The sequence below is a fragment of the Triticum urartu genome, chromosome 3A, assembly GCF_056163025.1.
Source record: "Triticum urartu cultivar PI428250 chromosome 3A, HENAU_Tu73, whole genome shotgun sequence".
NCBI lineage: Eukaryota > Viridiplantae > Streptophyta > Magnoliopsida > Poales > Poaceae > Triticum > Triticum urartu.
In genome coordinates this window covers 112,525,188-112,531,224 of record NC_141875.1, presented here as the reverse complement: position 1 = coordinate 112,531,224, position 6,037 = coordinate 112,525,188, and positions in this window count along the sequence as shown.

The following is a 6,037-nucleotide window of genomic DNA, read 5'->3' as shown; positions in this document are numbered from 1 at the left end:
ACGCCGGTGACGAAGCGCTTAGCTGTCGTGACCTCACCGACGCCGTCCTCACGCCGACCGCGGACATCATCTTCTCCGACGTCGCCGTAGGTGTCCTCCGTCGCCAAGTTAGGGCACGGAAGATCGAACTGCTCGGACTCATCTTCTACTCCGTCTAGAAGTTCCTCGAGTGGTAAATAAAAGCTCTTTTTTACAGTCCTTTTGATCCAATAGATTCATCCTTTTCAACCTCACATGGTTTCTGTCCCAACAAATTGAATCTATCATTTTTTGCATCTCATAACATGCCTAGTATGTTCACTTATGCTTCACAAAGTAGTTAGATTCCTCACTTGTACTTATTCGTGGATTCATACAAATCTGGAACCAACTCTCTACATATGAGTGAATGTCTTTGCACTATGAGGTCAATGTCTTCTAAACTGATTTATCTTCAAAATCTTCTGAGAATGCATATGACCTCTTCCCCTTCCCTCTCATCTCTAATGTTGTCATAGGTACATGTCCATGGGAGAATCCCTTGGTTCTCATAGTCTGCATTCATTTGCAGAGTTCTTATAGCATCACATCAATTCTCCCGAAGCTAATTCATGTCTGACCAGTAGAAGGAAGCCTTTGCAAGTTCTGAAGCCATTTAGCCTGAACTTCATGGCGACAGAAAAATCAATTAGGAAGGGCGGCAGACAGCACCGTGAAAACACTGCTAAGGACCTGCTACCGGATCTCTATGAGCTATACAAGTCAGATCCAGAAGAGACCTATGGAGAACGCAAGAACTGAATCTAATGGATTCGAAGACATTGGGCAGAGGAATGGTTCAAGTACAAATTTGTCACTGACGAATATGATGAAAAGAATGCCATCAAGGGCCCCTGGGGAGATATTATATACAAAGGTCTTCAGCCCAAGTCGAAGTCCGAAGCTATTGCTCAAGGGTTCTACCCTTGCATGATCTGTGGACCTCAGCCTGCTAATGCCGACCCATCCTCTCTGTTATGGTGTCGTGAAGACAATCTCTTTAAGCGCAACTTCCAGTTTGTCAAAACTTCTGCCAAAGAGAACAAGAAGTCGCTTGGGTTAGACTTCAACCCCGGTCCCTCTGCTCCTCGTGTTGACGGCACACGCAATGTTGAACCCAATATTGTCGGGCCCTTCTACAACCTTGAAGGTCTCATCACTCACATTCAGGTTCAAGGGGCAGTCGTGGATCACTCTGCAGAAGACGCTGATTCTGACGAAGCGCCTGCACCACCGAAGCATGTGAAGCAAAAGAAACCAAAGGCTTCAAAGCCCTCCTCTGCACGAAAAGTTTGGTGGGCGAAGCCTCTGGTCACTGCACCTCCTGAAGCTAGTGTGCAATTTGAAGTTCTCTCTCCCATCTCCAAGTCTGACAAGGTGAAGAAGCCCATGCAACCAACTGGTCAAGCATTGACCCCTGCTGTTGTTCTGAGGAATGAGAACAAAGCCATTGATCTGTCTAGAGACGACGATCTTGGCGGTAATGCTCTTGAGCTGCTTATAAAGAGCAAGCAAGAGGTGTAAATCTTCAATGATCTTCCCCTCTTTGATGTGGAGATCCTCTACAAGTTCATTGATGAGTGGTTCGATAGCCCAGACCTCAGTTTTGATGATCTTCAACTCCCAATTGGCCTGAGCGTCTCCTTCCATGGAGCCATTGCTTCTGAGCTGGCTCTTGCATAGAGAATTGTTGAGCTGAAGCACAAGATTGACTATGAAAAGGCTCAGTTCAAGAAGCACATGGCCAAGCTCAACGTGGCAGACGTCCAAAACTTCAAGGTCATGTTGCATGAGCTCAAGGAGGCGTTCCACAAGAAACGTGAAGAAGCTAAAGGTTCTCGAGAGCGCATGAAACACCTGACTGCCAGATGTGTTCAAGGCTACAATGAAGCTGAAAAGCGCAAGGCTTTGGGGTGACCTGGCATCGACCCCAGAATGGCTGCCAAGAAGAAGAAGAAGAAGCCTGATGTGGCCAAACCTGAAGCATCAAGGTAGGAAGAACCTTACATTGTCTTCCCTGCCAGTATGCCAGGCTCGAAGCCTAAGGTCCCCACAGTGGCTTCGGAGCTCAAGAAAACAAGGGCAACTGAAGCCGAAGCCCGCAAGCGCAAGACCAAGCACACCACTGACGACGCTCCACCGACGAAAAAGAGAAAGACAAAGAAGAAAGGTCGGGCTGCTCCCACAGAGCCCCTTGTTGTCGAGCCGATCTCAGTGGCTCGTCCTGCGTCTGAACATAGCGAGTGCCAGTTGATAGTTCATGAGCCTGCTTCCAGAGAGGCTCCTGAAGCTGAAGACATTCCAGCTGTTGGCCCCACCGCGGCTGAAGACATTGGTCATCAAGACAATGTTGAAGATGATGAAGTCCTTCCTCGAATCGAACACAATGTGGTATCATCGCCTGTTCTCACAAACAGCGAACTCATCAGCATTGGCCGTCCATTGACGCCAATTGCTCAGGATGACTCATGGGCTGATCACCTACAAGACTGCCCCCGTCAAGAAGAATCACCAAGTACTCCCCCACCTCAAGTCACCACTCTGGTGCTTGACGACAATGACTTTGTGGCCCAACTAACTCCATCTTCACAAGCGTCGCCAGCGTTCCGCAGGCTTCGCAAAGGACTAAGGCCACAGGTCACTCTGTCAAGTGTTCCAGAAGGAGAAGAGCGCCAATCCGTTTCACGCCAAGTCTTTCCTGAAGCCTCTCCTACTGCGAACATCCCCGAGTCTGAAGCCAAAGCGGCTGAAGATATTCCAGCTGCATCAGCCGATGAACAAGAAGAGCCAAGATATGAAGAAGAACGTGTTGCTCCACCCCCAACCAACCCTGAAGTTGTTCTCGAGGAGAACGTTGATACGTCTCCAACATATCTATAATTTTTTACTGCTCCATGCTATATTATCTACTGTTTTGGATGTTTATGGGCTTTATTATACACTTTTATATCATTTTTGGGACTAACCTATTAACCCAGAGCCCAGTGCCAGTTTCTGTTTTTACCCTATTTTAGGGTTTCGAAGAAAAAGAAAATTAAACGGAGTCCAATTGACCCGAAACTTCACAGAACTCATTTTTGGAAGGAAAGAAGCCCAGAATACTTGGAGTGCACGTCTGGGGATCTGCGAGGAGGTCACAAGGCAGGGGGCGCGCCCTCCACCCTCGTGAGCCCCTCGTGGCCCCCCTGACGTACTTCTTCCGCCTATATATCTCCATATACCCTAAAAACATCCGTGAGCACATTAGATCGGGAGTTCCGCCGCCAGAAGCCTCCGTAGCCACCGAAAACCAATCTAGACCCGTTACGGCACCCTGCCGGAGGGGGAAATCCTTCTCCGGTGGCCATGTTCATCATCCCGGTGCTCTCCATGACGAGGAGGGAGTAGTTCTCCCTCGGGGCTGAGGGTATGTACCAGTAGATATGTGTTTGATCTCTCTCTCTCTCGTGTTCTTGAGATGATACGATCTTGATGTATCGCAAGCTTTGCTATTATATTTGGATCCTATGATGTTTCTTCCCCCCCTCTACTCTCTTGTAATGAATTGAGTTTCCCCTTTGAAGTTATCTTATCGGATTGAGTCTTTAAAGATTTGAGAACACTTGATGTATGTCCTGCCGTGGATATCTGTGGTGACAATGGGATATCACATGATTCACTTGATGTATGTTTTGGTGATCAACTTGCGGGTTCCGCCCATGCACCTATGCATAGGGGTTGGCACACGTTTTCGTCGTGATGCTCCGGTAGGAACTTTGGGGCACTCTTTGAGGTCCTTTGTGTTGGTTGAATAGATGAATCTGAGATTGTGTGATGCATATCGTATAATCATACCCACGGATACTTGAGGTGACATTGGAGTATCTAGGTGACATTAGGGTTTTGGTTGATTTGTGTCTTAAGGTGTTATTCTAGTACGAACTCTAGGGCTGTTTGTGACACTTATAGGAATAGCCCAACGGATTGATTGGAAAGAATAACTTTGAGGTGGTTTCGTACCCTACCATAATCTCTTCGTTCGTTCTCCGCTATTAGTGACTTTGGAGTGACTCTTTGTTGCATGTTGAGGGATAGTTATGTGATCCAATTATGTTAGTATTGTTGAGGGAACTTACACTAGCGAAAGTATGAACCCTAGGCCTTGTTTACTATCATTGCAATACCATTTATGCTCACTTTTATCATTAGTTACCTTGCTGTTTTTATAATTTCAGATTACAAATACCTTTATCTACCATCCATATTGCACTTGTTTCACCATCTCTTCGCCGAACTAGTGCACCTATACAATTTACCATTGTATTGGGTGTGTTGGGGACACAAGAGACTCTTTGTTATTTGGTTGCAGGGTTGCTTGAGAGAGACCATCTTCATCCTACGCCTCCTATGGATTGATAAACCTTAGGTCATCCACTTGAGGGAAATTTGCTACTGTCCTACAAACCTCTGCACTTGGAGGCCCAACAACGTCTACAAGAAGAAGGTTGTGTAGTAGACATCAAGCTCTCTTCTGGCGCCGTTGCCGGGGAGGTGAGTGCTTGAAGGTATATCTTTAGATCTTGCAATCAAGTCTTTTAGTTTCTTGTTTTATCACTAGTTTAGTTTATTAAAGAAAACTATAAAAAATGGAATTGAGTTTGTCTCATACGCTTCACCTTTTTAATATCTTTCGTGAGTATGATGGAAAGGATAATTGTGCTCAAGTGCTAGAAGAAGAAATCTATAGAATGTTTGGCACTAAATATTTGAATGATGAGCATGATTTCAATGTTGTTATTATGAATTCCTTGAATATCCATGATGCTAATGATATGCAAAGCCACAAGCTTGGGGAAGCTATATTTGATGAAGATGATATTTTTTTGTCCCCCAAGCTTTAATGAGCAAATTTACTATGATGAAAGCATGCCTCCTATCTATGATGATTATTGTGATGACAAATATGCTTTAAATAATAATGATAACCATGAAACTTGTCATCTTGATCTTAATTTTCAATCACACGATAGTTATTTTGTTGAGTTTGCTCCCACTATTATTCATGAGAAGAATTTTGCCTATGTGGAGAGTAGTAAATTTTCTATGCTTGTAGATCATGAAAAGAATGCTTTAGGTGCTGGTTATATTGTTGAATTCATTCATGATGCTACTGAAAATTATTATGATGGAGGAACATATGCTTGTAGGAATTGCAATAATATCAAGTTTCCTCTCTATATGCTTAAAGTTTTGAAGTTTTGCTTGCATTACCTTCCTATGCAAGTTGATTCTTGTTCCCATAAGTTGTTTGCTCACAAAATACCTATGCATAGGAAGTGGGTTATACTTAAATGTGCTAGTCATATTCTTCATGATGCTCTCTCTATATTTCAATTCTTATCTTTTATGTGAGCATCATGGTCATCATCATGCCTAGCTAGGGGCGTTAAACGATAGCGCTTGTTGGGAGGCAACCCAATTTCATTTTAGTTCCTTGCTTTTTGTTCCTGTTTAGTAATAAATAATTCATCTGTCCTCTGTTTATATGTGGTTTTATGCTTTTAATTTGTGTTTGTGCCAAGTAGAACCTTTGGGAAGACTTGGGAGAAGTCTTGTTGATCATGCTGTCAAAAACAGAAACTTTAGCGCTCACGAGAACTACTGCCATTTTTTTGGAGAGTGCTATTTAGTTAATTCTTTTTTAAGATGATTAATAGATAAATTCCTCACGTCCAGCAATTTATTTTAGAATTTTTGGGGTTCCAGATCTTGCGCTAGCTACAGATTACTACAGATTGTTCTGTTTTTGACAGATTCTGTTTTTCGTGTGTTGTTTGCTTATTTTGATGAATCTATGGCTAGTAAAATAGTTTATAATCCATATAGAAGTTGGAATACAGTAGGTTTAACACCAATATAAATAAAGAATGAGTTCATTACAGTACATTGAAGTGGTGATTTATTTTCTTATACTAACGAAGCTTACGAGTTTTCTGTTAAGTTTTGTGTTGTGAAGTTTTCATGTTTTGGGTAAGGATTC